General features: G+C 42.8%; 1 long non-coding RNA gene across 1 annotated transcript; it reads left to right on the top strand.

The window, feature by feature from the left end:
* Positions 1 to 4,601: 4,601 nt before the first annotated feature.
* Positions 4,602 to 11,700, top strand: LOC116988255. The gene is made up of 3 exons (XR_004415902.1): positions 4,602 to 4,674; positions 8,449 to 8,543; positions 11,647 to 11,700. It is a non-coding gene; the product is annotated as an uncharacterized LOC116988255 (long non-coding RNA).
* Positions 11,701 to 12,349: the final 649 nt, after the last annotated feature.

Below are 12,349 nucleotides of genomic sequence, written 5' to 3'. Positions count from 1 at the left end.
CGCCAGCGCCGGCACCCCGTCCACATCTGCTCCCGCCGCTGCTTCTCCTTCCATCCCTCCCTCCGCCCCAGCTCTCCAACACCCATGACCAGGTTGCTCAGAGCACAGCAGCGCCTCATCCAAAACCGGAGATATTGAAATATGTCTAGCCAAAAAAGTGGGCTACAGCCCCTTAATTCTTAGGAGGGGGGGCTGCAGCCCCCCGCAAATCCTTAAATTCCGACTGCCGCCGGGAACAGGACTTGGCCTCACTTGCTGCGCTGGGTGACACTCATTCACTGCCCAGTCCGTGTCTTTCAATGTAAATTTGCATGGGGGACATGCTTTGGAGGTGTGTGACAGTTCGGTCAAGTGTGAATAACAGAGAATAAGAATGCTGCTGTCATGTCAACAGATGCGCACACAAGCAGTTGATATTAGTTTTGAAATTCTCATTGATCACAGAATTTCTCACGACAGAGTGTGAGAAATTCTGTGATCAGCGTGAGAGCGTGAGAATTGGGCGAACTGCGTGAGTCTCACGCTCAATGTGTGAGAGTTGGCAGCTCTGGTTCAGGGAAAGCATTAAAAGTGGCATCTCCTGCATGAACTGCCTGCTCTACCTGCATGCTTACTTTCAGTGACTGATGTACAAGCAGGGCCTATGAGAGGGGGGTGCAGGGGTACATCGTACCCGGGCCCAGTGTCCAAAACGGGGCCGGGAATTTCCTGAAATCTCAGAAAATGTTTGCAAATATGTTGTGAAGATTAGCATTCACATTTTGTATGAGCCTACATAGTTTTATATATCGTAATTCATAGAATTACGGACCCAGCAGAGTCATCACTACTGATGGGTAGTCCATGTAGGAGACGGGGTGCACTAGGACCCAGCAGAACATTTGCATTTTTCAGCTTGAAATTGTGCAATATGGTGCATACTGTAGCGAGTCTTATAACTAACACTTGAATGCAATATATATGCTTTAAATTGGATTGGAGCGTTTTTGAAAGGGGGAGGCTGTGCGATCACTGATTACTGGCCTTGGGGGTACCCGGTGAGGGAGTGGAGCAACCGAGTGGGGAGAGGGTGTGGAATTAGGGTAGGAACTTTTTGAAATTTGATGTATTAAAATCATGTTTTTGTGCACTGTAGAAGTATGATTTCAATGATTTTTGTATGAAGTATTTTTAAGAGGTAACTTTTTAAGGGGTAATTTTATCCACACAAAGGGTGATGGGTGTATGGAACAAGCTGTCAGAGGAGGTAGTTGAGTGTATGGAACAAGCTGCCAGGGACCATCCCAACATTTAAGAAAAAGTTAGACTGATATATGGATAGGACAGGTTTGAAGGTATGGACCAAAAGCAGGTAGCGTAGCTGGGACATGTTGGCGGGTGTGGGCAAGTTGCGCCGAAGGGCCTGTTTTCACACCGTATCACTCTATGACTACATTATACTTCCACCATGCATGAATGCTTCAAAATCAAGTGATCGAGTTTTATTGCCATATACTCAAGCATAGATACATAGAAAATAGGTGCAGGAATAAACCATTCGGCCCTTCGAGCCAGCACTGCCATTCAATATGATCATGGCTGTTCATCTAAAATCAGTACCTCTTTCCTGTTTTTTCCCCATATCCCTTGATGTCGTTAGCCTCAACTCTCTCTTGCAAACATCCAGTGAATTGGCCTGCACTGCCTACTGTGGCAGAGAATTCCACAGTTTCACAACTCTCTGCGTGAAGAAAGTTTGTTCTCATCTCAGTCCTAACTGCCCCCCCCCCTTTATTCTTAAACTGTGACCCATGGTTCTGAACGCCCCCAACAGCCTGATCCATGCATCCATGGGCAAATTCGACACAAAGACTCTCTCTCTCTCTTCCCCCTCTCTTTCGCTCTCTCTCCTCTCAACCCCCCTCTCTCTCTCTCTCCCCCTCTCTCTCCCCTCCCCCTCTCTTCCCCCCCTCTCCCCTCTCTCCTCTCACCCCCTCTCCCCTTCCCTCTCTTCTCTCTCCCCCCTCTCTCTCTCCCCCCTCTCTTCCCCCCTCTCTCCCCTCTTTCCCCCCTCTCTCCCTCCCACCTTACTCTTCCCCCTCTCTCTTGTCCCCTCTCTCCTCTCTCTCTCCCCCCTCTCCCTCTCTCTCCCCTCTCTTTCCCCTAACTCTCTCTCCCTCTCTCTCTCCCCCTCTCTTTCATCTCTCTCTCCCCCTCTTCTCTCTCCCCCCTCTCTCTCCTCTCTCTCCCCCTCACTTCCCCCAACCTCTTTCTCCCTCCCTCTCTATCTCCACCCTCTCTCTCCCTCTCCACACACTCTCTCCTCTCTTTCCCCTCTGCCTCTCCTCTCACCTCTCTCTCTTCCCCCCTCTCTCCTCCTCTCTTCCTCATTTCTCCCTCCTACCTCACTCTTCCCCTTGCCCTCTCTCCCCTCTTTTTCTCCTGTGTCTCTATCTCTTTTTCTTTGCCCCCCTATCTCTCTTTCCCCCTCTCCCCCTCTCTCTTTTACCACCCTCTCTCTTCCCCTTCTCTCTCCCATTCTCTCCTACCCTCTCCACCCCCTCTCTCTTCCCTCTTTCTTCCCTCTCACCCCTCTCTCACTTCCCCCCCTCTCCCACCCCACTCTCACCCCTCTCTCTCCCCTACCTCTCTCTCCCCTCTCTCCCCCTTCTCTCTCTCCATTCACTCCCCCCCTGTCTCTCCCCTCTCCCCTCTTCCCTCTCTCTTCTCTCACCCCCCCCCCTCTGTCTCCCTGTCTCCTTCCCCTCTCTCTCTCTCCACCTCCCTTTGAGAGTATGTCCCTTCGGCACAGAGACTCTCGCGGCAGCCCGGGACACTCGCACTGTCCGGAGTGCCCCATTGCCAGAGCTGCAGCGAGCGACACGCCGACTCGAATAATAGTCGCGTCCTCTCCAGGAAGCGACTGAAGGACGGTATCCCCCTTACCGTGCCCTCTTCCCCCACATTAAAACATAAAAAAAAACATAAAAAACACACTTCAACATAACAAAAAAACCGGAAAAAACAAAAAGATTTGTTGGTTGAAGATGGAGGCAGCTGGCACCAGCGCCACCGGAAGTACAACCGGAAGTAAATGGTCCTACCGCAGATTTGTACATCTGTCGTCTCATGGTAGGGAGTAGGTTTACCTTAAAATATTCTAGCATTAGAGCAATGGAGTGGATTTTATGACAAAACATCACTTCGTTTTTGTTTTGCCGTGTAATTATCTCGTCCTTGTAACCTCATGAGATTTTGTGTATGCAAATTGGTTGCTGTAATTCCCATATTTTATCACTGATCACACTTAAAAATATACTTCATTGGTTGGTAAATGGGTTGGTACATTCAGTGATCAGGAAAAGTAGCGTGTAATCTAAGTTTTATTCACGGGTATTCTGGTCAGATTTCTTGATCAGAAGATAGTGATGTTTAAAGGATTCAAGAAAAGAATTCTTTGAGAAGCATTTGTGAGAGTCTGCCAAATGGCTGACAGGAACACACAGTAGTCATTTGGACAGATTCGTACAGATGCTTTTAAAAACATTCTCTTCTTGAATCCTTTAAACATCGCTATCACTGAATTTTAATTTTGAGAAAGTGCTGATAGTTAAAACACGAGATCGTGAAGGGTGGCCTGGTGGCGCAGCGGTGGAGTTGCTGCCTTTCAGCGCCAGAGACCTGGGTTTGATCCTGACTGTGGTGCTTGTCTGTACGGAGTTTGTATGTTCTCCATGTGGGTTTTCGTCCAGGTGCTCCGGCATCCTCACACTCCAAAGACGTACAGGTTTGTAGGTTAATTGACTTGGGTTAATGGTAAATTATCCCTAGTGTGTGTAGGATAGTGTTAGTGTGCGGGGATCATTGGTTGGCACAGACATGGTGGGTCGAAGGGCCTGTTTCCACGCTGTATCTGTAAATTAAATCATTTGAAGACATTTTACCATTCACAATGCCCTTGCTGGGAATGGTACATCAACGTATTTTAATTTCAAATAGCTTTTAATGAGAAGACCACAGAGCAACCAGGACACTTCATTAACTCCATGAATGTCTTCTCTCTGTGAGTCTTGAGCTGTGTTTGCATGACAGTTTACGGAAGAGAGGGTGAAACCAGGGACAAGGTAGAGAGACTATATTCAGCAGCAGAAGAGGATATTTAATTGGAGTAATTTAAAATAAATAAGGGTTTTAATGGAACTAATGGAGAATGATCATTTTGTTTGTTTTGGGATTAAGTAACTTTATACCTTAATTTCCAAAATGTTGAGGGTGCACATTTTCTGTGGAGCTTTTTACAAGCTTCTAATCTTTTCTCACTAGTGATAGTTAAGGAATTTATCATTGGATAAATATGTAAATGGAATGACCATTTTGCCTTACAAATCTTCAAGCTTAATGAATTGTAGCATTTCAAGGATATTTTATGATTTCAAATGCTGGTATTTAGTAGAACAGATGGTTTTCACTGATTGCCATTAACTGCTGTGGAAACAATTGCAAATTGTGGAGGTGTTGCTTTTTTTTGCAACAAATATCAGATCATTATGGGTAGTTTTTTCCTTTCTCTTTCTAAAAGAACAAGTGAGGCTTATGAAGCAAGAGGCTGAAAGATCAGAGGACAGGTTCGTGTCAATGGAAGCTTCGTACATGTTGAAAATCGAACAGATTCAAGAGGAGCTGGACAATGTACAGGTACCCCAAATAAAAATCCCTTGTATAGGGGCACAATTTATAAACACCTTTTATTGGGGCACAATTGAGAGCATAATAACCTACAGCATCACTTCCTGGTTCGGGAGCTGCAAGGCTTACGAACAATATCAACTAAACAGGATAGTGAAGACCGCTATCGGTGCCCCACTCCCTTTCCTGCTGGAGATATACAAGAAGAGGAGCATCAGCAGAGCCATCTCCATCATCCAGGACCCCTACCACCCATCACATCACATATTTTCCATTCTGCCATCTGGGAAGAGGTACAGGAGCATCAGTTGCAAAACCAGCAGGATGCTCCTCAGGTTCTTCCCACAGGCAATAAGACTGACTAACGGACTTTGTCCCCTCCCAAAATATCGCTCATCCACACATCCAACTTAGGCACCTGTCAAAGTAAAGGCACTGTGAAGCCACTGTCGATCAGAATGACTGTTTTTATTATATTGTTAATTTTTAGGCCTACTTTCTTTTAAAAATGGTAATTTAAATTTGTTTTTAAAGGTCTATGTATTATCCTTTTTTGTTCTTATTTTTACACTGAATGGAAACGGATTGAGCAACGTTTGCTCGTTTCCTCTGTGTATGCGAGTACTCAGTGAAATGATATTAAAGAAATACTGAATACTGAATTGCACCTGGTGACGATTAACTGAATATTAATCTGTTTGCCATTTACCTGGAATGAAATGACTTCATCTTATCAAAAAAGGAAAATTGATGGTATGATATACCATGAGTTGTTGAAGCATTGTAGGAACCAATTTTTTTTTTTTTTTACACAGTTGGTTATGTGCATTGTAGATTTTTAATCTGGGCTCAAACTGTATGAAGGAGTGCTTCCCTACATTTCACTGCTCACTCCATTCCGTGTAGAACCCCTTTCTGAAGAGTAAGTGATATGGGATAGATGTGAGCCTGCAGGAAAATTCAATCATAAAATAGTTGTGGTAGAATGCTGTCGGCAGTGACACATTAAAAGTATAATGCATGCTAAAATTATTTAGAGAGTCATACTGTTCATAAACAGGCCCATCAGCCCAACTTGCCCACACTGCCCAACATGCCCCATCTACACTAGTCTTACCTGCCTGTAGAGTCATAAAGCTAAATATTTAATCTAGAATTTGAATGGTGACTATTTCACAGACCACTAGAAATCCCTTGGCTTTAATTGACACTAAACTTATTTCTACCCAGATTGTACCTTCTCAGAAGCTGCTGCTGGAGCTCAAAGACGTAGCAGAAGACTTTGAAGAGGAGAATGAACTGTTACACCGGAGAGTGAACTGGCTACGACATGTCGAGGCACAAAATGGTGTGTGTATAGTATGACTTTAATTAGGTAAGAAGGAACTGTGGATGCTGGTTTACACCGAAGATAGGCACAAAATGCTGGAGTCAGCAGGTCAGGCAGCATCTCTGGAGAAAAGAATAGGTGATGTTTCGGATCAAGACCCTTCATCAGACAGGGAGGGGGAAATTAGAGATATGGGGATGTACAGAATAAAGCAGAGCCTGCATCGATGACTCAGGTAGGTTGGAGCTGACAATGGTCCATTGTTGGCTGGGGATGAGGTGATAATTTAGGAATACAAATGGTGAAATTAGCAAGAGGACTAGGGTGGGGAAGAGACGGGGAGAGAGAGAGAATGGAAGGGTTATTTGGTTAGAGATCCTTCATTCTCTTGTGTAAGAAGGAACTGCAGTTGCTGGTTTAATCCGAAGATAGACACATAAACCTGGAATAGGTCAGCGGGACAGGCAGCATCTGTGGACAGAAAGAATGGGTGACGTTTCGGGTCAGGACCCTTCCTCATTCTCTTTATTTAAATGGTAATACGTGTTTTTTTACAGAGAATCTTCAAGCAATATTGGAAGAATACGAAGTGCAACAACACAAAATGCAAGCGGAATTAGAACAAGTTACAAAGGGAGCAACTTCCTAGGTTGGGAGAATTTGTGATGCATTTAATTTCTCCACATACAATCTTAATTCCAAGTGTGCGCATTCTGCACAGATTCAACAGTCTCAAGTATCCTGATATTTAATATTACATTGCATTTTATGTTGCTTATTCAGATTTTTTTTTTAATGGGTCATTTAAGTAAGTTTTTATTTTGCTCTTTTCTATTGTCATTCTTACGTTTTGGCTTGATGCTTGCATCTGAGGGGTGCTATTTGCTTCCACACCAGATGGTTTCTGTCAATGTTACAACATTTTGAGATTTTTAAAATCAAGTCTGCAATTTATCCCATCAGATAAAGCATAAAAAGTTTAATTTGACACATAATTCACTTACATATATTCAGTATTAAAAAAGTTATGGCCATTTTCATACTCTGAAATTAGCATCCTGTTCCCTATTGATTTTCCATTGACTTAACACAAAAGCTGTGATCGAGGACAGTCAAAAGCCTGTAACTTTCTTAAAAATTAAGAGAACTGAATGAAATTTTCAGTTATTATAGATTGAAGCATTCTGAAACAAATATGAAACAATCTTACTTGGATGACCTGAAATTAAAGCATATAATTAGTTAGTTACCTAAATTGTAGCTAATTACAAAATTCAATTACTAGATCTAAACATCTATCCATTTCTTAAGAAAAGGTTAACATTTTTAAATAGCCTAAGTGTCCAAATAACACAAGAATTCACAATATAACATGATTTTTAAATCTCATTGTCATGAATTTATAGGCCAAATGGAAGGAATTTAATGTTTAATTCCCGTAAATTAATGGCCATTTTAATCATCTTGCGAGTGGGTTTTTGTGGAACGCGATCGATTGGAACGTTGCGATTGCAGTGAATTTGAACCCCATATTGGCAGGAAAAACACTGCCGGTTCGTATGGGGCCAAAATCACATTCTCGCCAAGGAAATTTTGATTAAAGTCATCCTAAGAAGCAGGTTTATATGTAAAATAGACGATTTACAATTTGTTTTGTCCCCTATGTGAGATCCGTCCCGTTGTAAGTGTCGACGGCGTTATAAGGAGCTTTATATTTTACTCCAGGGATTAAATTGTCCCCTGATTTTTTTTAAAAAACTTCAGAGAACGGAAGTCGGAACAATTTTTCTGCAGCAACTTAACAGCCTGAGGAAGTTCGACTCTGACAGGCAGGAGAAAACGGCATTTTAATCCCACGCCCCCCCCCTCCAAGGCGCCAAAGTCGCGCACACGGCCAGTGGCAGAACTGCAGCGCCGCTGAAGGTAAGTATTGTAACATCGCTACAATACCACACACCTTGGACATGGAGAAAGTCTACTGAATTAACTAGTGTGGTTGGGGAAGCAACAGAGTATTTCCAGACTTTTTAATCTAGTTTGGGTAATTATTAATATTATACGGTCATAAGGAAAAGTAGAATTAGGTCATTCGGCCCATCAAGTCTACCCCACCATTCAATCATGGCTCAAGGTAGAAATCAATGTTTTTTAAGCACAAATCTTTGAAGGTACTATTTAAAAGAGCACTTTCATTTACTAATGACGCACGGAAACAAGCCCTTGCATCAATGAATAAATTGAGCAGGATACTAAATCTCAAGGTACTAAAGATGAAGCCATGACATTGCTCATTGATGGGACTTGTTCCTCAGGATGCATATGATGACTAAATATTTGTGTTTTTATTTATTTTTTAATTTAAAAGATTCCAAGATGGACACAGCAAAGATATGTTGTAATCTTGTTTTGCATTCATGTGTGTATAAAGATTGAGCACTATTTTCATTTTGCAGGAAAAGGAAGAACTGGAAACCCTTCAGCAATCAACACAGCAGGAGCGCAGAGACCAAGATCCGTCCTCCTGCAAGAATGAATTGGCTGAGCTAAGGTTTGGTTCTACTTGGACTGGGATATCAGTTGCATTTCTATTGTGCCATACCCCTTGATGCCTTGGCCAGCAAACAACGTTTGAAGTGTCGATGATGGTAGCAAACACGGCAGTCAATTTTCGTAGGGTGGTGTCGTAGAGCCACAAATTATTCAACTCCTTGACGAAGGAGAATCCGTCTGGTTAAAGGAGGACATTCAGTTGCGAATGGCTGAACGGCTTTCACTTGGTTTGTTTTAGATTAGTTTAATTTAGAGAGAATCTAAATCCAAGCTGACTATCAACACGCATTTGGGATTGTTTCAGTTCAATAGGCTTCCATTTGGCATATCATCAGACCCAGGGATTTTTCAAGTGTTTATGACACAAATTCTAGAGGGATTTGAAGGTGTGGTGTGTTACTTGGATTTTGTACTGTATTGTATTCAAATTTATTGTCATTGTCTCAGTTAGAGACAACGAAATGAATTTCCCTTACAGGCAGTATCATAAAAATAAATAAATAATAATAAATAATAAAACATATTAAAAATAAAATAGAATTTAAAAAAAAGCACAAACACTGAAAGTCCACGACACAACATAACACAGTGGCACCAAGGTGAGGAAGGCACCATAGTCCAGCCAGCCTCCCCTCCGTTCTTCCCAGTTGTTCACTCGTGGTCGAGACAAGGACATCGTCATCTCAGCCACTGGCAGGTAGACACATGATGAAAGGTTGGAAGTGGTACTCAAACGCCTTGAGACACACAGTGTAAGAGTGAAGGCACAAAAGTGTGAGTTCTTTCAGACCTCGGTGGAGTACTTGGGTCATAAGATAGACAAGGATAGTCTACACCCCACCAAGGGTAAAGTTGATGCGATCAAGAACACGCCAACTCCCAGAAACATATCTGAGATACGATCCTTTTCAGGATAGTGCATTATTGTGGGAAGTTCGTGCCATGACTGTCCACCTGTTTACATCCCTTGAGCGAGATCTTGAGAAAAGATGTACCATGGAAGTGGACACGTGAATGTGACCAAGCTTTAAAGTCATTTAAAGCTCTGTTGGTAGAGAGTACAATACTTGTTCATTACGATGTAAATAATCCAATGAAGTTAGCATGTGATGATTCACCATACGGTGTTGGTGCTGTCTCTCATGTGCTAGTAAATGGAGAGGAGAGACCTATAGCCTTTGCGTCTAGTACACTCAGTTACAAATAGAGCGAGAGGATCTTGCATTAATTTTTGGCGTTAGGAAGGTTTCACAAATACTTGTATGTTAGAAGGTTTGTAATCGAGACATATCACCAGCCGTTGACAGTGTTCCTAAATCCCAAAGCACACATACCAACTCTGGCAGCAGACAGAATGCAAAGATGGCCATTGATATTGACTGCATACCAGTATCAGCAATGCTGACGCCATATCTAGATTACCTTTGGAATCGGAGGTTACCCCAAACAGAGAGAAGGTGTTTTATTTCTCTCATGTAGATGAGTTATCTATCACTTCAGGGGACATTGGGAAGGCTACTCGCACTGACAGACTTTTGTCAAGAGTGCAGGAATATGTTACAAATGGATGGCAAACAAATTGCCGGATTCAGAGGCAGAACGGAAACCATTTTTTGTACGTAGGAATTAACTCTCAGTAGACCAAGGGTGTGTCATGTGGGAAACGAGAGTTGTAATCCCTGAAATATACGGAATAAAATTGCGCGGAGATCCTGATCAGCATTTTGGAATGTGTCTAACAAAGAGTCTAGCTAGAAGCTATCTATGGTGGCCTGGTGCAGAGTTAGATGGACAATAATTGTTCATTGTGATTGATAGTCACTCCAAGTGGGTTGAGGTGTTTCCAATGAACAAAACGACATCCAGCAAAACGATAGACATTTTGCGAGGATTGTTTGCGTCCTATGGATTTCCAGAGGAAATTGTGTCTGATAACGACCTTAATTCTGTTCACAAGTGTTTGCGTAATTCATGAAAGGGAATGGTGTAAAACACACTAGAGTCGCTCCATACCATTCCACTTCAAATGGAGCAGCAGAACGCACAGTGCAAATTTTGAAGTGTACATTAGTCAAACAACTGCTGGATCCAAATCCAAAGAAAAGACAGTTGTCTCTGTTTCACAAACTGGCTAACTTGAGATGATGAACTAAGGAGAGGTTCTGCAGAGGAAGCATTGCTTGTAGTTGAATTGAGTCACTGAGTTGAATGTCGGTGCTTGTTTGCTAACATGGTAATAAAATGGCACATCCATTTCGCCCATCACTTTTAGCAACCTTGGAAAAATAAGATGTCATTAGTCTTTGGACGCACTAATGACATCTTATTCTTCCAAGGTTGTTAAAAGAAACATGTTAGTTACTTTAGACTTTAGAGATACAGCGTGGAAACAGGCCCTTCTTCCTACTGAGTCTGCGCCGACCAGCAATCATCCCGTACACTAGCGCAATCCTACACACGAGGGACAAATTACAATTTTAACCAATCCAAATAGCCTACAAACCCTCACGTCTTTGGGATGTGGGAGGAAACCTACGCAGTAACAGGGAGAAGTTGCAAACTCCAAACGAACAGCACCTACAGTCAGGATTGAACCTGGGTCTCAGGCGCTGTAAGGCAGCAATTCTGCCCCCACTGTTACTTGATAGAATCTGAAGAAACAATGTGTACACAATGTGGGTGGAATTACAGAATTCTGCTTGTAGTCACACTGAATGATTTATCCACTTAATGCTCCCCCCTTTCCTCTTTGACATGCGCCCTTGAATTGTTTTAAAAAATATATATTATTATTGAGTATTTTTTTACCACTTTTTTAGGGAATATAACCTAGGTCATAGTTTGCTGAGTGAAAAATAATTTCTCCTCCTCTTCCCCTGGCATTTTTGCTAGTTTCTATACCCTTGCTTCCTCCAATTCAAGAAATTGTTCCATCAAACCGCTTGTAGAGAAATCCACAGACTGCAGAAAGCAGCTGCTTCAAAGTCCTTGGAGAAGATTCCTTGAAAGCCGTGTGTTCTTCCCAGCCCTTGGTATCCATAACATTTCATTGAGAAGGTGGGGTTACTGTGTAACCGTTTATACTGCTGTTTTCTTTCCAGACATGGACCTCTTCCTGTCAGACCAGCGCCCAGGAAGTACACCATTAGTTTGGAATCAATCGAGGAATGTGACGAGGCTTTGGAGGTAGACCCCAGTGAACAGGTGGTGGTGGCACGGAAGGTATGTACTGCCAATCAGTTCTTAGTTTTCTAGTTGTAATCTAATTTCCTGCCCCCCACCCCCACCCCCACCATGAACTGGGCAACTCTGGAAAACCTGCTTCCATGCACTTACTAACTAATAAATAGGATACATAGTACATCGGTTTGGAGTGGGTGATTCAGGCATCAACACCTGGCCTGGCCTGGTTTCTTTGTCCAGCCTCGAGGTCTGCACGTATCCCCTCCCCTCACCCAGCAACTCAGCATGAGGTGTTTGAATTACTCTCATGTCGCACTCACGCAAATCGGTTTTCAAATGCATATCTCTAATCTCTCTGTTTCCGTATGAAAGAGCGCAGTGAATACAAGTCAAGGTGTAAGCCAAATCTCCAAATGAATGCAATAAATTTAGTTATCTCATCTTAACCAAAAGAAGATCTTAAATGTAACACCTTTCCAGGAATACAGAGAGCAAGAGAAAACAGCTGATGAAGATTCATCTTTCCCCACCTTCTTCATGCTGTATAGTGCAAGAATGGATACATCACCCATCACCAAGGAATCCAAGACTAATCATGGAAGCACTGTCACTTTCTGATTG

Source organism: Amblyraja radiata, chromosome 27, assembly GCF_010909765.2.
Source record: "Amblyraja radiata isolate CabotCenter1 chromosome 27, sAmbRad1.1.pri, whole genome shotgun sequence".
Lineage (NCBI taxonomy): Eukaryota > Metazoa > Chordata > Chondrichthyes > Rajiformes > Rajidae > Amblyraja > Amblyraja radiata.
The sequence above is the reverse complement of the archived record's forward strand: the minus strand, read 5'-3'. Positions and strand labels throughout refer to the sequence as shown.